The sequence below is a fragment of the Canis lupus genome, chromosome 19, assembly GCF_048164855.1.
Source record: "Canis lupus baileyi chromosome 19, mCanLup2.hap1, whole genome shotgun sequence".
Classification (NCBI taxonomy): Eukaryota; Metazoa; Chordata; class Mammalia; order Carnivora; family Canidae; genus Canis; species Canis lupus.
Window position 1 is genome coordinate 40902413 of NC_132856.1, and position 24212 is coordinate 40926624.

Here is a 24212-nt window from a genome sequence, read left to right on the forward strand (position 1 = left end):
AGGAGTGTTAGACTGGGCTTAAGTTAGATCAAAACCTGCTAAAATTTATCTCCCAAGCCTAAAGCCCTCACTGACAAAGTCACACATAGGTGCTCCTGAGTATATCCCAAGGAGTCTTAATGTAAAGCTGCAAAAAGCTAGAGATCATTGCATTCCTGAACAGTAAAGCAAGTCAAGACCTAATTCTCCACCTCAGGGACACTAGAGAGGAGCACACTCTGGGTCTGAGGGCTGCTGAACTCAACATCCACATTTCCATTTCCCTTTTCAGCTGCTGCTCCTGGAGATTTCATAACTTCATTTTGTGACTGTCAACCTGTGAAAAGGACTTGGGTCAGAGAATTACAACTCTACCACTTGGTCCAGCTGGCTCAAAACCAAACCCCAAGAATCCTTTCTTAAGGTTCTGGGGAGGTACAAGACCAGATGGGAAGGGAAGAACAATTATGGCCAGCAGCTAGGTATGTTCATTGACAATCTCCCAAAACAGGCATGGTCATAGTCACATTTTGTACTGAGAGCACGGTTGTTGTGTGACAGAACAGGTCATACCACTGAAGCATGGAGAGAGACAGAAAGGATCAAAAAGCAGGGAGAAAGTATGTGAGCCTTGTGAATACAACTCACAGTGAAACATCAGCAATCCCTCCTCGTAGATTTGTGCTTCTTCCAAACACAGGATGGGAGAATCAGGTTACTGGTGGCTGAGAAGTGGTACTGTTTATCAGAGATAGTAATCTTTATTCATAAGGCAATTAGAGTTTACAAAGACATTCTTCACAAATGTCACCTTGCTCAATCCTCACAAGTAGGGCATATTAAAACCTCATTTCCACATGGGAAAGTGTGGTGGGATACATGGTACAGCCTGCCCAAGATTACAGAGCTACTTAGCAATACATACAGGACCAAAAGTCACGCTTTTTTTTCACCATACTGCTTTTGTTTTACACATCCAGGGAGCCAGCCAACTCTAATAGCTGCCACACCAAAGAAGTGGCTTCTGATAAAAGATGCATAATGTGAAATCTAAAGAAATTTGCAGGCAATGGTCCCGTGGGATTTTTTAGAGAGACTGTCATAGAAGCCCTGCTTACTGACAGAGCTGCCAATCCCCCCCGCCTGCTCAAGTGGTCTTTGTGTTCTCAAAGCACAATTACTTTAAGGCACAGTGCCTCACACAAAGAGAGCTGGTAAGTAGCCACTACCAGCAGTTTCAACAACCCAACAATCAAATGTATCTGCAGAAAGAATAAAGCGAGAGGAATCAAGTAAGAGGTTTGAAATGGATGTATATCATTCCTCTTAGTACAAAAGGGTAGTGTTTATAGAAATCTTTTGCAAAAGCAGCCAGGCTCATTCTTTCTGGTGCAAGGATATGCTATAGTTCAAACATTTTATAAAAATCAGTATTTCCAAAGGCCCAAACTAAAATGAGAGGAAAAGAGTAGAGGAAGGAAGGAGAAGAGTAGAGGAAGAAATCCTAAGGGAAGCACATGGAATCTTCTGTGACAACTCTGTAGTAACTCTGTCCAGTGATCTCTATACCCTCTGTTAGATTGGCTTTTCTTCTCTTTGTTTTTTAGAGGTCCTGATGGGATCTCCACTTAGAAATAGAATCCCACTTCAGGGTCCAATTTAAAGTTGAGGGGCAAGGAGACACTGCATTCTCAGCTGATACTTCATCTTGATATCTTTTCTGGTCTAGATAAAAGCACAAACATTTTTTTCTAAAATGTTCCTTAATATTTTTCACAGGGAGCCTGGGTGTCTCAGTTCAACATCTGCCTTTGACTCAGATCATGATCCCAGGCTCCTGGGATTGAGCCCCATGTTGGGCTCCCAGCTCAGTGAGGAGCCTGCTTTTCCCTCTCCCTCTGCTCCTCCCACTGCTTGTGCTCATTCTCTCTAATAAATAAGTAAAATATTTTAAAAATAATATTTTTCACTACCTGACCAGTTTATCTGTTTCCTAAGAGGACATAACCAGCTTCTTGCTAAAACCTTATTTGTGCTCTCTGAAGCAATATGGCTGGTTTGTGTTTTACTCAGCCCAAGCCACAAGACTTGGAGCTGGCCAGAGTCAGGGTCTCAAGATGAACTCTGCTCCAGGAACACAATACACTCTAGACCAGGCTCTAACATAAGCAATTTGATTATTTCAAAGGTAGCTGGTGCTGAGAATATATTCCACCCCCTCCACCACCACTTCCTGCCAGTCTTTGGTGTATTTTAAAATAACATCTCAGTTCTTCCACAAAATGCCTCTTATTATGAGGAAAAAAACCCTCCAAAATAAAAAAACCTATAGTCTTGGAGGTTAATTTAATCAATTTAGCCCCAAGAAGACTTGTCTACTAGGGGATCCACAAAACTCTCCCATTCTGAGTCATTGGAGTCAAAACCAAAGAGGCAAAATATAAACAAACAAATGAGTAAGGAAAGAAGTAAATAATCAAAACTGCCAAAAGTCTTTTCTTTCCCTGTGAAAAGGTGAGGTTCTATCAGAGAAACAGGTTCTATCAGAGATCAGGTAAATGGAGCACTCAGTAAATTCCTTCACTACAAACATCTTACTGTAACAGGATTCCTCTGAAACAAATGATACAGTATATATTAACTAAACTGAATTTAAAGAATTAAGGGCACCTGGGTGGCTCAGTGGTTGAGCGTCTGTCTTTGGCTGGGGTTGTGATCCCAGGGTCCTGAGATCAAGTCCTGATGGAGCCTGCTTCTCCCTTTCCCTATGTCTCTACCTCTCTTTCTGGATCCGTCCTCCCTCCCTCCCTCCCTCCCTCCCTCCCTCCCTCCCTCCCTCCCTCCCTCCCTTTTCTTTTTTTTTTTCCTCCCTCCCTTTTCTTTCTTTTCTTTCTTTTTTCTTTTCTTTTTTCTTTCTTTCTCTCTCTCTTTCTCATTCATTCATTCATTCATAAATAATCTTTAAAAAATAAGAGTTAAAAAAGAATTACAAAATCCAGCTATTAATACTTAAAATGAATAAATATGAACCACTAAAATGCAAATATTTTTGAAAGCTTTCAGTTTGCTTTAATTTTGTAATGCTTTTTTTTTTTTTTTAAGATTTACTTGTTTGAGAGAGAGTCAGCATGAGCAGGAAGGGCAGAGAGAGAGAGAGAGAGAGAGTCTGAAGCAGATTCAGTGCTAAGTGTAGAGCCCAATATGCGGGTCGATTTCATGACATCAAACCTGAGCTGAAATCAAGAGTCAGTCACTTAACTGACTGCGCCACCCAGGCACCCCAATTTTGTATGTTTTATTTATTTTTTATTTTATTTTATTTATTTATGATAGGCACACAGTGAGAGAGAGAGAGGCAGAGACATAGGCAGAGGGAGAAGCAGGCTCCATGCACCGGGAGCCCGACGTGGGATTCGATCCGGGGTCTCCAGGATCGCGCCCCGGGCTAAAGGCAGGTGCTAAACTGCTGCGCCACCCAGGGATCCCAATTTTGTATGTTTTAAAGCAGTATTTCATCCAATGTTGATAAGGACCTCAGTCAAGATTTCTCTGGTTAATCATTATTTCCAAACAGTTCTTAGTGGAAGTAGATAATATTTGAACACATTTTACTGGTAATCCTCAGAATTCCCTTTAGAATTCAGGTTTCTATAACCTCCATTTCATTTTTTCTCAGCTGATTTTAATCACATAATAATGAAATCAAAGTACTCATAAAGTATATCAGATATAGAAACAAGATACAGCTTGTTCCTCACTAACAATTTTCTCAGTAAGCCCTAAAATAATTGTGAAGTATGCAGGGCAGAGGTCTTAGTGCCAGATAAAAGAAGGGCTCTCCACCTACTGCAGCCTTTAGTGCCATTTTCTTCCCACCCCACTGAATACTAGAACACTATTTAACACTCTTTCAAATTCTGAAATGGCTTTTTAAAAAAAGAATGTATTTACATACTTGAGAAAAGTGAGAGAAAATGGGGGGGGGGGTACCTCAGGGACAGAAACAAGCAGACTCTCCACTGAGTGCAGAGCCTTGATCCCATGACCCTGAAACCATGACCTGAGTTAAAACCAAGAAGTGGATGCTCAACCGACTGAGCATCCCAAGATGCCCCTTGAGATGACTATTATTCTAGCTCCCCCGACTCATTTCTCTGGAAAAAGTGAACCCTAAATTCATCACATATGCATGTGAGATCTCTAATTGTCTAGCTCTTAAATTAAGTCACTGTAGAGGAAAAGGGGAGTTTCTAAAATCAATGTGGCAAATATAAAGCTTTGTTTTTAAAAAAAATTTTTTAAAGATTTTATTTATTCATGAAAGACAAGAGAGAGAGAGAGAGAGAGAGGAAGGAACAGACACAGAGGAAGAAGCAGGCTCCATGCAAGGAGCCTGACGTGGGACTTGATCCCGGGTCTCCAGGATCACAGCCTGGGCTAAAGGCGGCGCTAAACCGCTGAGCCACCTGGGCTGTCCAAATGTAAAGCTTTCTTACTTTACTTTGTTTTTTGAGTAACGTAATCAAACCATTTCTCTCTCATTTGTTTTTCTTACAGAGCTAATGCTGGGATGTGGGAAGAACAGCCATCAGAAATTATGAGGCCTACAAGTCCTAAGCCACTGCACAGATCACACTGCTGAGCCCACCACAAAGGCGGCAGTGTTCCCCAGGTATTCCAAAGAACCAGCAGCTATTCTTGCAGTCTCACCATCACAGAGATTATTTCTACTGGCTCTTTTTTTTTTTTAAATTTTTATTTATTTATGATAGTCACACACAGAGAGAGAGAGGCAGAGACACAGGCAGAGGGAGAAGCAGGCTCCATGCGCCGGAAGCCCGACATGGGATTCGATCCCGGGTCTCCAGGATTGCGCCCCGGGCCAAAGGCAGGCACCAAACCGCTGCGCCACCCAGGGATCCCTCTACTGACTCTTCATTAGCTATCTCCTACCCAAGAAACCTAGCCTCCTGAAAGTTGTCTCTATTAGCCTCTCTGGACTCAATGTCCTTGCTCAGACATTTCAACAAAACAAAACAAAACAAAACAAAACAAAACAAAACAAAACAAAACAAAACAAAACAAAACAACCTGTGGACATACTTTCTGCAGAAACAATGCCCTGAAATGACAAATATAACACAGTGCCACCAGCCTTCTGAACACACACTATTCAACTGCCATTTCAGGGAGGTAACCACCCACCATTCTTTTTTTCTTTTCTTTCTTTTATTTTAAAGATTTATTTATACATTTGAGAGAGACAGCACAAGCAGGAGGAGAGGGAGAAGCAGACTCTTTGCTAAGCTGGGAGCCCCATATGGGGACCCAGAACCCTGAGATTATGACCTGAGCAGAAGGCAGATGCTTAACCATCTGAGCCACCCAGATGCTCCCCATTCTTTTTTTCTTAGGTAAAAAGCTACAGACCCAGGGCACCTGGCTGGCTCAGTTGGAAGAGCATGGGAATCTTGTCCTGGGGATCATGATATTGGGTTATAAACAATTTTTTAAAAAGCTACAGACCCAATGACATTCTGACAGTACCTACAGGACTAATAGAAGCTTTGAGTCAGAAAAGGTCCATTGGGACAAAAGGTTAGGTCCCTAATCCTTTTGGGTCTCCTCATTCTCACACTGAAACAACAGAACTATCAAACTTCAGTCCTTTTTTAAAAGATTCTATTTATTCATGAGAAACACAGAGAGAGGCAGAGACACAGGCAGAGGGAGAAGTAGGCTCCCCGAGGGGAGCCCGATGTGAGACTCAATCCAGGGACTCCAAGACCATGCCCTGAGTTGGAGGCAGACCCTCAAACACTGAGCCACCCAGGTGTCCCTCAAACTTCAGTCCTAATAAAAACAAGGGGTGGCTTTTCACATTTAAGACATGTTCAAAAAAAAAAAAAAAAAAGACATGTTCAAGTCAAATTACTCCATATTGAGGAAGCAACATTTGTTGAGCTATATCATGACTGCCATTGCAGGAGGTATGGATAGAGAATGAGGGAATGATCTCTGCACAGAACAGAAATCTCAGGTAATCCAGGAATTTGAGAAGAGAAAGCCAAGAGATCTCTAACAATGTCCCAGCTAGAGTTGCTGCCAAGTGCTACAAAGGCACAGCCCACAGACATCAAGAAACTCTCCCTGATCAGACGTGTATGCCCTGAAAATCTAACCCAGACTTAACCCTTGGATACCTTTAAACACCCTCAGACCTAAGGCACATCATCCAGTGTATTAAAAGGCATTCTTTATATCTATTTAAAGGCTACCAAAATAACAAAGTGATCACATAATTGAAAATTTCTCTTCTTTATAAGAAAAATTGGGTTAAGAAATATCTCTAAAAAGGGCCAGTCTCAAAGCAATGTTAGGAAGCATCTTGAGGTTTCTCTTTTTAAAAGATTTTATTTATCTATTAATTTATTGAGTGGCAGGGGGTGGTGGTGGCATGAGTAAGGTGAGGGGCAGCGGGAGAGGGAGAAGCAGACTCCCCTCAGAGCAGGGAGCCCAACGCAGGGCTCAATCCCAGGACCCTGGGACCATGACCTGAGTCAAAGACAAGACACTCAACCAACTGAGCTACCCAGGTGCCTCTCTGGGTTTCTCTTATACACAATAGCCTGCACTTCTAGATTTTCTTTTTTTAATTTTTATTATTATTTTTTAATTTATTTACTCATGAGAGACACAGAGAGAGAGAGAGAGAGAGAGGCAGAGACACAGGCAGAGGGAGAAGCAGGCTCCATGCAGGGAGCCCAATGTGGGACTCGATTCCAGGTCTCCAGGATCAGGCCCTGGGCTGAAGGCAGGCGCTAAACCGCTGAGCCACCCAGGCTGCCCCTAGATTTTCTAAGGTAGTTTCAACTTTGTGTTCTGGACCGTTGAAAGGCTATGTGTTAAGCAATGCAAACTGATCAGAGGTTCAAGAAGATGATTAACATTACATCACATAACTGGCTCCTCTCCAAAAGACCTACTGAAATTATTTCTTCTTGTGGGAAGACTTCTAGAGTTTTATATATTAAAAAACACCTTTACCTCTTCCCTACCACATCCTCATCCCCCAAAACCATTAGCCAGAATAGGATATAAATTCATTTTTTATTTTATTTTTTTAAAGATTTTATTCATTTATTCATGAGAGACACAGAGACAGGCAGAGACACAGGCAGAGGGAGAAGCAGGCTCCTTCTGGGGGGCCCAATGTGGGACTTGATTCCAGGACCTTGGGATCATGACCTGAGCAGAAGGTAAATGCTCAACCATTGAGCCACCTAGGCACCCCACATTTTAATTTTTTTTAAGATTTATTTGAGAGAGAGAGAGAGAGCAAGCATGCACATGGGGGGAGGGGCAGAGAGAGAACCTCAAGTAGACCCCCACTGAGAGTGGAGCCTGACACAGCACACAATCTCAAGACTTTGAGATTATGACCTGAGCTGAAATCAAGAGTTGGATGCTCAATTGACTGAACCACCCAGGTGCCCCTAGAATATGTATTCTTAACAAAAATATTTTCTCAGAGGTGATGGAGCATGGGGGGTGAACAAATCCTGATGATGCTCTTGTGGAGCTTCTTTTAAAGCATGAGGACAATAAGCAAGCATATTTTTAAACAAATATGAAACATGTATCTAGATCTGAAATTCTTATAGGGAAAGTATGAAATGGGAAGAGTTATTTAACACTGCTGGAAGTGAAGAAAGACAAAAGGAGAGTAAGAAAGTTTATGCTTAGAGGGGTCAAGCGTATAAACGATTTACCAGGTATAAAGTGCACTGTGAGGAATGCATACAATGGACAAAGCTGGATGTGATCCAGAGAGGAGAAAATTAAAAACCACAGTTAAGAAAAGTGAAAAAGCCCAGAAATAAGTAAGATCAACATATACTATTCTTCTTGCTAAGAAAGGCCTAGCAGAAATGCTGCATTCTATTTCTGTCCTTTGTAATTTCTGTATGTTTATATGTAATAAGATGTAGAACAGCTCATGCAGAAAAATTACATCCAAAGCTGCCCAGATAAATAAAACATGGTCTTTATCATACTGAAACTTCTCTAGCTTCTGCATCTATTAATCCTATATTAAAAAAAATTTTTTTAAATTTTTATTTATTTATGATAGTCACACAGAGAGAGAGAGAGAGAGGCAGAGACACAGGCAGAGGGAGAAGCAGGCTCCATGCACCGGGAGCCCGACGTGGGATTCAATCCCGGGTCTCCAAGATTGCGCCCCGGGCCAAAGGCAGGCGCCAAACCACTGCGCCACCCAGGGATCCCCCCAAAAGAATTTTTTTAATTCAAACTTTAGACACTGACACCAATGCTGATCCATTCCATAGCATATGCTATAGCTACTAGTCATCAATCTATGTGCCGTTTTATAGAATACAAGAACAGGGGCTCCTGGGTAGCTCAGTTGGTTAAGCATCCGACTCTTGATTTCAGGGTTGTGAAATGGAACCTTGAGTCAGGCTCCATGCTGGGAGTGGAGTATGCTTAAGATTTTCCCTCTCCTCCTCCCTCTGCCTTCCTGCTTACTCTCCCTCTTTAAAAAAAGAAAAAAAGAAAGAAAGAAAAAGAAAAAGAAAAAATATACAATTACAGAAGCATACATATTTTAATTTTATTATCTTAAATCTATTTATATTTTTTATGATTATAAAGATAATTAAGGTGTGGCTAATCAAGTTCTATAACCTGAAAGAATTTGGAATTTGGTTCTTACTCTGTAAAATGAAGAGATTCCAAGGAGTCTCCCAATGCCTATTTGTTTCCTTCCTTCCTCATTTTTAACTGAGCACATGGCTCCTGGAATAAAGAAGTCTCCCACACCTCTTTAACTCGTTGTTAAGTGTGGCCATGACTAAATTCTAATAAACTGGACATAACAGAAATAGTGCTTGCAAAGTCCAGGAAGTATTCTTAAAGGAGGAGTGGCAAGTCCATTTTCATTCTTCATTTCCTGTTGGTTGGCAAGTCAAAGTGATAGCTGACACTCACTCAAGCAGCCATCTTGGCAATAAGGTGGAAGTCACATGTTGAAGGTGCTAGGGCTACATGACCAAAGGAGCCTGGGTCTCTGAGGATCACGGAACCACCAAAAGAAAACCTGGACAGCTTAGACTTCATTTACATTAGAAAAAAATAAACTCATTTAAAAATGTCAATATAATCTTAAATAGTACAGATGCTTTTTAGAAATTATTAGGTGATTGGGTGTTCAGTCAGTTGAGTGACCGACTCCTGATTTTGGTTCAGGTCATGATCTCAGGGTCCTAGGATTGCGTCCTGTGTCAGGCTCCACACTCAGCAGGGAGTTTGCTTGAGGATTTTCTCTCCCTCTCCTTCTTTTTTTTTTTTTTTTTTTTAATTTATCTACGATAGTCACACAGAGAGAGAGAGAGAGAGAGAAGCAGAGACACAGGCAGAGGGAGAAGCAGGCTCCGTGCACCGGAAGCCCGACGTGGGATTCGATCCCGGGTGTCCAGGATCGCGCCCTGGGCCAAAGGCAGGCGCCAAACCGCTGCGCCACCCAGGGATCCCCCTCTCCCTCTCCCTTCTGCCCCTCCCTCTGTTTGTGCTAAGATAAATGAATAAATCCTAAGAGGAAAAAGATTATTGGTGATAGGGTAGAAGCAGGTAGGTATTTTGCTCAAAATAAGACTATGAAATAAAGGGAAAGCTGTAGAATAAACTAGTTAAGTAGTGAACACAAGCTACGAAAAATAGCAATGGGAAAAAAAAAAACTGTCATGAGTTTTTTGCTAAGCTCTAGTCCTATATCTAATGGTCACCTAAAGGTTCTGCTGTCACCTCACACTCAACATACCTATAACATCATCCTTATCCCTTCTTCCCAAATGCTTTCCTTTCCCACATGCTTTATTTCTGTTTAAGGTACTATTCTTCTTCTTCTTCTTTTTTTTTTTTTTTAAAGATTTTATTTATTCACTCATGAGAGACACAGAGAGAGGGGGGCGGGCAGAGACCCAGGCAGAGGGAGAAACAGGCTCCATGCAGGAAGTCCGAAGTGGAACTCAATCCTGGGTCTCCAGGATCACACCCTGGGCTGAAGGCGGCGCTAAACCGCCCAGCCATCGGGGCTGCCCAGGTACTATTCTTCTAACCTCTGAGGGGCCCTTTGAATCTGCTCTCTCTTTGGCCTTCTGTCCAATATTCAGTATTAACAGATTCTTTGTGCAAACTCTTTCAAACCTGACTTTTCCCTTACATAGCTACTGCCAGCCACTAGTGCAAGCCATCATTTCTTCACATCTCAACTGCTGCTCTAGAACCTAAGTCCTTCTCCTCTGCAGTTTCTCCCACTCTTTCCTCTAGTCAAGACTATATACTACTATAAGAAGAGTTTCTTTATAGTGTCATTTTGATTTTGTTGTATTTGTGTAGCTCTCCCATGCCTTCAAATTAAAGATTAAATGCAAGGCTCTTGACAACCTACCTTGCACTTTCCAAGTTATTTCTTTAAAAAGATTGCTAAGAGCTTATGAAGAAGGAATATGGAGTCAGAAACTATTTAACATTTCTTAATCCAATTAACAAGTATTTATTCAGCACATCATGTGTTGCCATCTATAGCTCTAAACCATTTGGAGACTGAAGGGGAAAAAAAGTGAAAAAAAGAAAATAAACAGCTCTGACCTCATGAATCTTTCAATCTAGAGATGTCCAATTATATCTGGTGGCATTTCCGTTATTGTACATAGATCTTTGCCAGTCATTACTGAGGTACTTTGTCTGGTTTAGCGATTTACTCCTTTATTCCATATTTCTCACGGCTCTAGTACTATCTTGAAAATATCTAAACAAATGCCTAATAAGCACTCATCTCAAGCACTCAGAAGAGACACAAAGAGCATTTTCCTAGGCAAGGTGCCCAATCCAGTTCTCTGATCTTAAAGAGGTCCACTCAGCTTGGGAACTTGATAGGAATAAACACAAACATGTCTGAGCTGGCAACTCCTCCAGTCTGTAGGGAACCCAACATATCCTGTATTGTTGTGGATTAACATTATACAAGAATCAGGTCAAAGAAAAAAAAAAAAGACCTTTAACCTATTCCTTTAAAATAAATACCTCAGAACTAGACAACATGAGCATTACCAGATGCATGGGCAGAAATACTAAATGTGCTATTTAATAGTTGCAGGAGAATGTGTAAGGAATGGCAAGAAGAAAATTAGCTAGCAATTCAAGTGTCAACTGCAAATCCTGATTATGCCCAAAACCCAAAAAACAAAGACAGATTTACATCAAGGACAGCAACTACCTGGAGATACTCAGTCAAAAACCCTCCAAACAAACGAACAACCCCCAGCCTAAAGAAGAATTCAAAATGGCAATATGAGTGTCCAAAACAGAACTGAAACCTGAACACTGGAACTGTGAGTAGTCCATGTAGGCCACTATACTACTCTAATATGGAACCTAATTAGCTATCCACTTGGAGAAAGCTCCTGAAACAAACCAAAAGCTTCAGCATTTCCACTCCTAGATATACACCCAAGAGGAATGAAAATATATACCCACAGAAAAATGTGTACATGAGCATTCGTAGTAGCATTATTCATAACAGCCAACAGTGGAAACAACCCAAATGTCCGTCAATTAATAAACAGATAAAAGAAAATGTGTTACATTCATATGATGGAATACTCAGCCATAAAAAGAGATGAAGTACTACTTCATACACAACATGGATGAACTTTGAAAACAAGTTAAAATAATGCTAAGTGAAAGAATCCTGTCAAAAAAGTTATGAGCCCATCTACATGAAATATCCTGAATGGGCACATCTACAGAGAAAGTAGACTAGTGGACATTTAGAGCATGGGAAGGGGAAAATGGAGGAAACGGAAGTGACTGCTAATGAGTACAGAGTTTCTTTTTGAAATAACAAAAGTTGTTCAGGAATTGTATACTGGTAATGGTTGCATAATCTTGTGAATATACTAAAAACTCCTGATCATGACTTTTTAAAGTAGTATACTTTAAAAGGGTGAGTTTTATGATACGTGGATTACACCTCAATTAAAACAAAACAAAACATGGTTTCAGAGCCGCAAGGCTATTGCCAGGAGGAAGACATTCAGTTATTTCATTCCTCCCTCACTGCCATACACTGGTCCACTTAAACCTGCTCACACCCTACAGCCTTTCAGGGAGCATCCTGCCTTCAGCCTCTAATTATGCCTACCACTGCCACACTCATTCTTCTTATTGCATTCCCATTCTCGCCCAAAGCTCTGGTTCCCAACAACCATATATAATTGAAAATTAGAGAATTCTGGGGTGCGTGGGTGGCTCAGTTGGTTGAGCATCAGGCTTTTGGTTTCAGGTCATGCCATTATCTCATGGGTCATGAAATCGAGCCCCAAATGCCAAGTCAGGCTCCAGGTTCAGCAGGGAGTCTGCCTGAAGATTCTCTACCTCTGTCCCTTTCCCCACTCAAGTGTGAGCTCTCTCTCAAATAAATAAGTAAATAAAATAAATCTTTTTTTTTTTTTTTATTAAAGAAAGGAAAGGAAAATTAGATAACTCTAACTGGAAAGGAGCATCTATTTTCCCCAAGAAAAAGATGGCTGAAAAGCAATCTGACTGAACTTGAATGAATAAATTTCTAGGGCTGTATATAGTCAAATATCTACTTATATTTAATTTATTAACTTAGTCTGATACAGTTAAATGATAATATACTATTTTCTTAATTACAACTATACCCCCAATACCTATACAATGGCAGACATATAAACATAGTGGGGGATTTCTACTGAATGATTATAGGTAGGCAGCAATCAATGAAAGTTTAAACTACTGAGTGACAGATTGGAGATAACACACAAAATCCAGCAAGTCCACTCATGGATTTATATTAAGAGAAATGAGTATAGCTATTCACCAAGAGACATAACTTTGAAATAGTGCTCTCCACCCAACCTACATGTCCTTTAACAGAGGAACTAATGAATAAATTGTGATAATACTTTTATACTGAAAGACTGTATAACAATGAAAATGAATACATTCCAGTTATACATAAGATGAATTAAAAAAAACAATACTAAGCAAAAAAGTCAAGTAGAAAATACATCCTGTGTGATTCAATATACATAAGGCTCAAAAGCAAGTCAAAGGGCTCTATTTTATTATTTTTTTAAAGATTTATTTATTTATTCATGAGAGACACAGAGAGATTGGCCGAGACACATACAGAGGGAAAAGCAGGCTCCATGCAGGGAGCCCGACGTGGGACTCGATCCTGCATCTCCAGGATCAGGCCCTGGGCTGAAGGCAGCGCTAAACCACTGAGCCACCCAGGCTGCCCCTAAAGGACTCTTTAGTATCAGAACTTAAAACAGTGACTATCTCTGCGAAGGGCAGAAAGGAAAACAACCAGGAGAGGCAGGAGGGATTTCTGATATAAAGTGAAATTTTATTTATTAACATGGGTGGTAGTTCCATAGGTGCTATAGACAGAATGTCTGTGACCCCCACCCCTTTCCAATTTATTTTTTAAAAGATTTTATTTATTTGACACAGAGAGGGAGCCCAAGGAGGGGGAGCAGCATGCAGAGGGAGAAGGAAAAGCAGGCTCCCCGCCAAGCGGGGAGCCCAATGTAGGGCTAGATCCCAGCACCCTGGGATCATGACCTGAGCTACAGGCAGATGCTCAACCAATTGAGCCACTCAGGTGCCTGTCTTCCTCCATTTTTTTTTTTTTTTTTTTTGAAGTCCTAATTCCCAATCTAATGGTATCTGGAAGTGGCACCCTTGGGAGGTAATTAGGTCATGAAGGTGGAACCTTCATGAATGGAATTATTACTCTAAGAGATAACAGAAAGAGCATCTTTCTCTCCACCATTTGTGGATATACCAAGAAGGCAGCCATCTACAAACCAGAAAGAAGACCCTCACAGGGAAATGAACTCGCTGGTACCTTGATCTTGGACTTTCTGGCTTCCAGAACTTTGAAAAACAAATTACTACGTTTAAACCACTAAATCTATGGTATTTTGTTACCCACCCAAACTAAGACAATAAGTATATACAATTTGTGATAATTCACCGAACAGTAATGCTCACAATATGCTCTTTTCCATATGTATGCAATACAAAATGAATGAATGAAGAAAAGAAGTAATGATTTCAAGACATCACCCTTTCCATTCTATTTTACTCAAGTTCTTTATATGCTGCAGTTCCCTCACTGATAGGGCTATTTTAGGTCATCTAGCAATTTTTTAGAGCATGATATTTTAATTGCCATCATAACTGCTTAAGATATATCACTTCAGGGCAGCCTGGGTGGATCAGCGGTTTAGTGCCGCCTTCTGCCCAGGGCGTAATCCTGGAGACCCAGGGTCGAGTCCCACGTCGGGCTCCCTGCATGAAGCCTGCTTCTCCCTCTGCCTGTGTCTCTGCCTCTCTCTCTCTCTGTCTCTCATGAATAAATAAAATATTAAAAAAAAAAAAGATATATCACTTAAAATCTGTGTTATTGTAGTTATTGTAATGTTTTTATAGGAAAGTTTATCCTAAGCCACAAGTACCTTTTGAAATAAAATTACAATAGTCAATTATTTCATTGATACTATAAGTGAATTTGAGTACTTGTTTTATTAAAAATGTTATCTAACAAGCTGTATGATTATAACTTCAGAATTATCACTGAAATTTTGTTAGATTTCTTTACTTCTTCAGAGGCGCCTGGCTGGCTCAGTCAGTAAAGCGTTAGGACTTTGATCTTGGGTTGTGTGTTCCACCTCCACACTGGGTGTAGAGATTACTTAAAAACTGAGATCGTTATTCTTTTAAAAGATTTGTTTAGTTTACAGAGAGAGACAGTAAGAGAGAGCAGAGAGAATCCCAAGCAAATTCCACACTGAGCACAGAGCAGACATAGGGCTTGACCTCACGACCCCGAGATCATGACACAAGCTGAAACCAAGAGTTGGGCATTTATTTTTTTTTTTTTATTTTTTCTTTTTTTTTTTATTTATTTACTTATGATAGTCACACAGAGAGAGAGAGGCAGAGACACAGGCAGAGGGAGAAGCAGGCTCCATGCACCGGGAGCCTGATATGGGATTCGATCCCGGGTCTCCAGGATCGCGCCCTGGGCCAAAGGCAGGCGCCAAACGGCTGCGCCACCCAGGGATCCCAAGAGTTGGGCATTTAAATGACTGAGCCGCCCAGGCATCCTAAAAGTAAAACCTTAAGATTTTCTTTTTCTTTACTCCTTTAAAAAACCAACTCACAGGGATTCCTGGATGGCTCAGCAGTTTGGCACCTGCCTTCGGCCCAGGGCATGATCCTGGAGTCCTGGGATCAAGTCCCACGTTGGGCTCCTTGCATGGAGCCTGCTTCTCCCTCTGCCTGTGTCTCTCTGCCTCTCTCTCTGTCTTTCATGAATAAATAAATAAAATCTTAAAAAACAAAACAAAACAAACCTCACCCATCCACCCCAGATTCTAAGTAGCTGACTTCTGTAAGCATCCAAAATTGGCATGGGCTAAGTCAGTGATTAATATATCTTCCTCAAATACTTTGTGACTCAAAAGAATTGAGAAAATACTCCAGAACAGCAAAGACTGTTTTTTTTTTTAATTTTAAAAAATATTCTATTTATTTATTTATTCACAAGAGACACACACAGAGAGGCAGAGACACAGGCAGAGAAAAAAGCAGGCCCCCCGCAGGGAGCCTGATGTGGAACTTGATTCCAGGACTCCAAACTGAGGCAAAGGCAGACACTCAACCACTGAACCACTCAGGTGCCCCGTCTTTTTTTTTTGTTTTTTAAAGACTTTTCTGAAAGATAAATTCTTGGGAAACCCCATTTCATATTCAGATAATATACTAATTTCCAGTATTTCAAAAAAGTCCAACATGTCCGATACGTATTTACCTTAAGACTTGAGAGAGTAACTAAGATGTTCTACCTTTTCTCTTTTAGTTGAATATATATCAAGAACCAACAACTTAGAAAAGAAATACAAATAACTAGTAATTAAATATAAAAATGTTCTGGCTCATTAATAACCTAAGATAGGAAAATCAAAAAATTCCCGTCTTTGATACACTGGCAACATTCTTTAAAAATATCAAATATTTCAAACATACAAAAAATTAGAGAATAACAAATATCCACATACACTACCCAGTATAACTATTTGTCATTAATACTTGGCCCTGGGCAGCCCGGGTGGCTCAGCGGTTTAACGCTGCCTTCAGCCCAGGGCCTGATCCTGGGATCGAGTCCCACGTCGGGCTCCCTGCGTGGAACCTGCTTCTCCCTCTGCCTGTGTCTCTGTCCCCACCCCCTGTGTCTCTCATGAATGAATAAATAAAATCTTAAAAAAAAAAAAAATACTTGGCCCTGTTTGGGATGCAAGGAAAACAGGTACAGTCAAACACTACTGGTAACAAAGAACAAATTGAGAAACTTCCAGATGGCAATCTGACTACATTTAACAAGTTATAAAATATGCTTACTTTTTATTCTGGCAAGTCTACTTGGAGGAAATTCACTTAAAGAAGTAATTAAGGACGTGTGACTATTTAGCTACAAGGGCATTCATCAGGGGGATCCCTGGATGGCTCAGTGGTTTGGCACCTGCCTTTAGCCCAGGGCGTGATCCTAGGGTCCCGGAATCAAGTCCCACATCAGGCTCTCCACATGGAGTCTGCTTCTCCCCTCCCTCTGCCTGTGTCTCTGCCTCTCTCTCTCTCTCTTTGTCTCTCTCATGAATAAATAAAATCTTTTTTTTTAAAGGGCATTCATCACAGCATTATTTAATAAAATACAGACCTCAAAATGTCAAATAAAGAACTAGTTAACTCATGGTGGTTTACACTATGGAGCAGTATACAGCCATCAAAAATGATGTGATAAAAATGTATTTAATGATAAGGAAATATGTCCACAATACTTGAAATAAAAAGGTTATAAAATAATAAGTATGAGATTACCCTACTTTGTATAGGATAATCTATATCATCTATAATCACTAAATTATAGTGCACTGAAAAATCTGAAAAGGCACACATCAAAATAGCAGTAGTCTAGTTGATATTTATAGAATATATCTAACAAGAATGCACATCCCTCTCAAGCTCACATGGAATATTCACTAATATGGACAATGCTCTGGGCCATAAAAAACCTTAACAAACTTAAAAGAATAGAAAATCATAACAATGTATGTTCTCAGACCACAACAGAACTAAACTAAAAATCAGTAACAGAAAGAAAGCTATAAATCCCCAAATACTTGGGAGATTACACAACACATTTCTAAGTAACTCGTGGGACAAAGAAATCTCTCAAACTTTTTTTTTTTTTAACTTGGAACTAAATGAAGCTGTAAATATCACTTAACCAAATCTGTGGGATGCAATGAATGCAGTGCTTAGAGGGAAATTTATAGCCCTGCATACACATAATAGAAGAAAGAAATTTATCAATCTAAAATCAATAATCTAAGCTTCCACTTTAGGAAACTAGTAAAAGAAAAGCAAATTAAATCCAAAGTAAGGGACACCTGGGTGGCTCAGCGGTTGAGCACGTCTGCCTTTAGCTCAGGGCATGATCCTGGAATACCAGGATCAAGTCCCACATTGGGCTCCCTATATGGAGCCTGTTTCATCCTCTCCCTCTGCCTAGGTCTCTGCCCCTCTGTGTGTCTCATGAATAAATAAATAAAATCTTAAACAAATAAATAAATCCAAAGTAAGTAGAATAAAAGAAATGATAAAAAAAATAGAGCAGAGGGGCGCCTGGCCGGCTCAGGTGGAAGAGTATACAACTCTTGATCTCAGCATTGTAGGTTCAAGCCTCTATTTTTCAATAGGAAAAATCAATAAAACCAAAAGCTAGTTCCTTGAAAAGATCAATAACATTTATAAACAGCCAACCAGGCTAAGAAAAAAAAGAAAGAAAACATGTTACTAATATAAAAAATGAAACAGGGACATCACTACCAACTTCACATTAAAGATATTAAAATAGGGATCCCTGGGTGGCGCAGCGGTTTAGCGCCTGCCTTTGGCCCAGGGCCCGATCCTGGAGACCCTGGATCGAGTCCCACATCGGGCTCCCGGTGCATGGAGCCTGCTTCTCCCTCTGCCTGTGTCTCTGCCTCTCTCTCTACCTGTGTGACTATCATAAATAAATTAAAAAAAAAAAAAGATTAAAATAGGGACACCTGGGTGGCTCAGCGGTTGAGCCTCTGCCTTTGGCTCTAGGCGTGATCCCAGTTTGGGGATCGAGTCTCACAATGGGCTCTCTATGGGGAGCCGGCTTCTCCCTCTACCCGTGTCTCTCCCTCTCTCGGTATCTCTCATGAATAAATAAATAAAAATTTTTAAAAATTAAAAGAAAGACATGAAAATAATAATAAAGGAATGTTATGAATACAGCCACAAAGTTTGGCAACCTGGATAAAAAGGACCAATTCTTTAAAAAACACAATCTGCCAAAACTCACACAAAAAGGAGAAGACAATCTCAATAGGCCTAAATATCAACTAGACTACTGCTGTTATCCAAGAAATTGGATCAACAATTAATAATCTTCCAAAACTGAAAGCACCAAGCCCAGAGGAGTTCGATGAGGAAGCCTACTAATTAAGAAATTACACTAATTTTCTGTAATCTTTTCTAGAAGATAGAAGTAGAAAGAATACTTCCTAACCCATTCCCTGTAGCAGGCATCACCCTAATGCCACAATCAGACAAAGACACTAGAAGAAAAGAACTATAAGCCAATTATCTCCCAAGGCTGTAATGCAAAATCTTCAACAGAATAATAGCAAATTGGGTGGCTCAGCGGTTGAGCGGCTGCCTTTGGCTGGGGGCGTGATCCCGGAGTTCTGGGATCGAGTCCTGCATAGGGCTTCCTGCATGGAGTCGGCTTTTCCCACTGCCTGTGTCTGCTTCTCTCTCTCTCTTTCTCTATGTCTCTCATGAATAAATAAAAAAAGAATAATAGCAAATCAAAACTAACGATGTATAAAAAGAATTATATACCACAATACACTGGGATTTATTCCAGGTATGCAGGACATGTTCAACATTCAAAAACAATTAATATAATCCATGACATCAAAAAGCTAAAGAAGGGAAAAAAAAAAAAAAATTGGGCAGCCAGGGTGGCTCAGCAGTTTAGCGCCACCTTCAGCCCAGGGCCTGATCCTGGAGACCAGGGATCAAGTCCCACGGACTCCTTGCGAGGAGAGGAGTCTGCTTCTCCCTCTGCCTGTATCTCTGCCCCTATCTCTCTCTTTCTCTGTCTCTCATGAATAAATAAATAAAATCTTTTAAAAAAAAAGAAAAAAAAATCACATCATATCATTAGATACAGAAAATGCATTTGACAAAATTCAACATCCATTTATGATAAAACTCTCAGCAAAGCAGGAATAGATGGGAACCTCAACTTGATAAAAAAAAAAAAAACACTGAAAAAAACAAAGAACAGCAGTATAGAGTTTACTGGAGATGTTAACATTTTTCCTACAGAATGAATAACAACCACACTAAAGAGCAGGTGTTGTGGTGAAGAACTAACATAAGTAACTTTGGAAAACAGAATTTTGATTATATACTCACAGGCTGAAGACAAACAGAACTGTACTCTAGTTTTTCACAGGGGTATGAATGAACAATTCTGAAATGATTTTTTTTTTTTTTTTTACACTCTAGGACACAGGAAATAAGTAAATACATTGTAGATAATGAAATCTAGGGTTTTCACTGTTAGGGAAGATAATTATATATTAAGATTGAGGTAAAGATGGATGAACTCAGTGATACTGGATTGGAATTACCATCATTAAATCATGGTTTTTAATATATGTGACATAATTTTTAGTTCTGTTCAAGAAATTGTAAGAGAGAAGGGATGGCTCGTCCTTATAGTAGAATTCTAACACATGTGTAAGGAAATGATGGAAATAGCGAATTGCCATTACACAAAACCCACAGTAATAACTGTTACACAGAAGAGTAATCAGTGGATGGGGTGCTGGGTAGCTTAATCAGTTAAGTGTCTGACTCTTGATTTTGGCTCAGGTTATAATCTCAGGGTTGTGGGATTGAGCCCAGTGTTGGGCTCTGTGCTTAGCAGAGTCTGCTTGGGATTTCTTGCTCTCCTTCTGCTCTTCCTCCTGCTCGTGCTCACTCTCTCTAAAATAAATAAACAAAAAAAAATTTTTTTTAAGATTTTATTTATTTATTCATGAGAGACACAGAGAGAGAGGCAGAGACAAAGGCAGAGGAAGGAGAAGCAGACTCCATGCAAGGAGCCTGATAGGGGACTCTATCCGGGGACCCTGGGATCATGCCTGGAGTCAAAGGCAGACACCCAACCACTGAGCCACCCAGGCATCCCAAATAAATAAAAATCTTTAAAAAAGGGCAGCCTGGGTGGCTCAGTGGTTTAACGTCACCTTCAGCCCAGGGTGTGATCCTGGAGACCCGGATCCAGTCCCACATCGGGCTCCCTGAATGGAGCCTGCTTCTCCCTCTGCCTGTGTCTCTGCCTCTCTCTGTCTTTCTCTCTGGGTCTCTATGAATAAATAAGTAAAATCTTAAAAAAAAAAATCTTAAAAAAAATCATTAGTGGATGCTAAAATTAAGTGAAAAAAGTGTGCTGAGAAACAGGACATTTATATAATCTCAAAGTATGCTGTCATAAGACACTAATTAATAAGTTAATTATACCTAAAATAGTAACTTCACAGTGGAGAAATACCACCTCACCCAAGTGGACTAATTTAACATCAGCAGTAATGGAAGGATCCCACCTCACGCCTGTGGTATTCTTGCTAAAAATGCGTAACTTGAATTTAATCACAAGAAAACAGACAAATCCAAACTGAAGATGTCCTATAATACAACTGCCAGTACTCCTCAGAAGTGTCACGGTCATGAAAGACAAAGACTGAGGAACTGTCACAGAGGGAAAAAAAAAAAAAAAAGGAGAGGACAACTGAGTACTAACATGTAATTCTGGACTGTATCCTAAACCAGAACAACTGGCAAAATGTGATAAAGCCCTGTAAATAATATTGTATCTATGTAAACTTCCTGATTTTCATAACTGTACTATGAAATGTACAAGTGGGGGGCACCTGAGTGGCTCAGTCAGCTAAGCATTCGCCTCTTTTTTTGGGGGGGGGGGCGGGTAGCAAAGCAAATTTTATTGAGTGATAGCAAGAATGATAGTAAAAAGTTCCCAAAGAGGGAGGGGACCTGAGAGGGCTGCCCAGCACCCGGTTCTTGATTTCGTCTCAGGTTGTGGTTTCAGGTTGTAAGACAGAGCCTCACACCAGACTCCATGTTCAGGGAAGTCTGCTTCTCTACTACCCCAGGTTGCTCAGTGGTTTAGTGCCGCCTCCAGCTCAGGGCCTGATCCTGGAGACCGGGGATTGAGTCCCACGTCAGGCTCCCTGCATGGAGCCTGCTTCTCCCTCTGCCTGTGTCTCTGCCTCTGTGTGTGTCTCTCATGAATAAATAAAATCTTAAAAAAAAAAAAAAAAAAAAAAAAAGGCTTCCTTCCTTTCTTTCTTTTTCTTTGTATGTAATCTCTATACATGGAGCTTGAACTCATGATCCCAAGATCAAGGGTCACATACTCTATTGACAGACTCAGCTAGGCATCCCCAAATGAAAACTTTAAAAAAATTTTTTTAAATATTTTATTTATTTATACATAAGAGACACACAGAGAAAGGCACAGGCACAGGCAGAGGGAGAAGCAGGCTACCTGTGGGAGCCTGATGCAGGACTCTATCCCAAGATTCCAGGATCACGCCCTGAGCCAAAGGTAGACGTTCAACCACTGAGCCACCCAGGCGTCTCAAAACATTTAAAAAATTAAAAACATTTAAAAAATTAAATGTTTAACATTTAAAAACATTTAAAAAATTAAAAATCCCAGAGTCCTGGGATTGAGTCCCATGTCGGGCTCCTTGTATGAAGCCTGCTTCTCTCTCTGCCTGTGTATCTGCCTCTCTCTGTGTCTCTCATAAATAAATAAATAAATAAATAAATAAATAAATAAATAAATAAATAAATAAATAAAATCTTTAAAAAATATATTAAAACCTGTGAGAAAGTACAAGATGGCAAAGGAGCAGGAGACCTTAGTCTTAGAAAAGCATCCACTTTCTGCAAGGTAGGAGGTGCAGAAAAGGGAATTCCAGGTGGTATATGGGCAGATAAACCACAGTGGGAGGGAGCCTCCATCAGCTGGCTACTGGAAAGTGACAGAGCAATGGGGCACAAAGTCAGAACTTCTAGAAGTCTGCTCCTATAAGGGATGTACCTGCCAGAAAGGCTCTCAGGTGATAAAGTGGACAGGAATCCCAAGCGGGACAGTGTGGTCTCAGGATCCCTGGGGTTACTGGAAGACTGGGGCTGCCCAAATGCTGCAGAGCTCCCGGGCATCAGAGTGGGGAAGCTGGCTGCACTCAGCGAGCCCATGAGTGGGATCTCAGCTTGGGGTTGCCATTAACCCATTAACAGCAAACCCCAGTGTGCCTGGGCAACTGCTCTCGGAGGAGGGGCCCAACAACTGGCAGGACTGGTGAGAACCACTTCTTCCCCAAAGAGGAGCAGTGCAGGTGCAAGCCACAGGCGTCTGCAGGATTTGAAGACTCTAAACAGGATCCCGTGCCTGAGATAGAAATGTTTAGTCACAGGCTGGGTGAGCACATAGAGTGTGGACAGAGATTAGGGAGATAGAAATGATTGATGCTTTCCCCTGAGGGTGCACTGAAGAGTGCCCCCCACCCCCACCCCAGCTCTCTACTCCAGGGCTGGAGATTTGGAGGCTGCCATTTTTTTCTTTTTTTTTTTTAATTGAAGTTTGATTTGCCAACATAAAACAACCCAGTGCTCATCCCATCAAGTGCCCTCCTCAGTGCCCGTCACCCAGTTACCCCATCCCCCTGCCCACTTCCCCTTGCACTACCCTTTGTTCATTTCCCAGAGTTAGGAGTCTCATGTTTTGTCACCCTCTCTAATTTTTCCCACTCATTTTCCCTACTTTCCCTTATAATCCCTTTCACTATTTCTTAAATCTCCTGTATGAGTAAAATCATATGATGATTGTTCTTCTCCGATTGACTTACTTCACTCAGCATAATACCCTCCAGTTCCATCCACGTCGAAGCAAATGGTGGGTATTCGCCCTTTCTGATGGCTGAGTAATATTCTATTGTATATATATATACCACCATGTTTTGTATCCATTCATCTGTCAAAGGACACTGAGGCTCCTTCCATAGTTTGGCTATTGTGGAGATTGCTGCTATAAACACTGGGGTGCAGGTATCCTGGCTTTTCACTGCATCTATATGTTTGGGGTAAATACCCAGTAGTGCAACTGCTGGGTCGTAGGGTAGCTCTATTTTTAACCCTTTGAGGAACCTCCACACTGTTTTCCAGAGTGGCTGTACCAGTTTGCATTTTTAATCTTCATCCTCTAATGTGGCGTGGAAAGCCTTCATCAGGGAACAAAAGCCACAGAGAGCAATCTAGAGCCACTTACTTAGTCTGGCCCCATGGCAAGGGCATTGCAATGCCTCTGGGAGGCAAAGACACTTGAGAAAACCCAATAGGCCCTTCCCCTAGAAGATCAGCAAGAACATCCAGCCAAGACCACGCTTACTGATTACTGAAAACTGCAAAACTCCAGCAGTAAGGGAAATAGTATACAGAATTCATGTTTTTCCCCCAATTCCTCAGTCCTTCAATTTTAATTTTCTTCTCTTTTCTTTTTCAACCAATTTCTTATTTAATTTTCACTTTTACATTAACATTCTGTTCTCTCACTGTATTTAATTTTATTTTTAGGGCATCCCTGGGTGGCTCAGTGGTTTAGCACGGCCTTCGGCTCAGGGCGTGATCCCGGGATCACGTCCCGCGTCGGGCTCCCTGCATGGAGCCTGCTTCTCCCTCTGCCTGTGTCTCTGCCTCTCTCTTTCTCTCTCTGTCTTTCATAAATAAATAAATAAATAAAGTCTTTAAAAAAATTTTTTATTTTTATGTGTATATATATATATGTTTATAAGTAAACATATATATATATATAAAAACAAACATATACATATGTATGTTTATTTTTTCATTGTGATTTTGGGATGCAGATTTTTTTTCATAAGAAGGGCTTAAGAAATATTTTATTTTTTTAAGAA

General features: G+C 40.6%; 1 protein-coding gene across 6 annotated transcripts in view; it reads right to left on the reverse strand.

Moving 5' to 3' along the window:
• RBM6 (RNA binding motif protein 6) overlaps positions 1-24212 on the reverse strand; it is a 124849-nt gene that overhangs the window by 29175 nt on the left and 71462 nt on the right. The window contains exon 1 of one of the 6 annotated variants that reach the window (XM_072786153.1): positions 628-712. The exons of the other annotated variants lie outside the window; for them this stretch is intronic. The gene's annotated coding sequence lies outside the window, so the exon portion shown is untranslated. Of the gene's footprint in view, positions 1-627; positions 713-24212 lie in introns of those variants that run through there. 6 annotated transcript variants of the gene reach the window in all.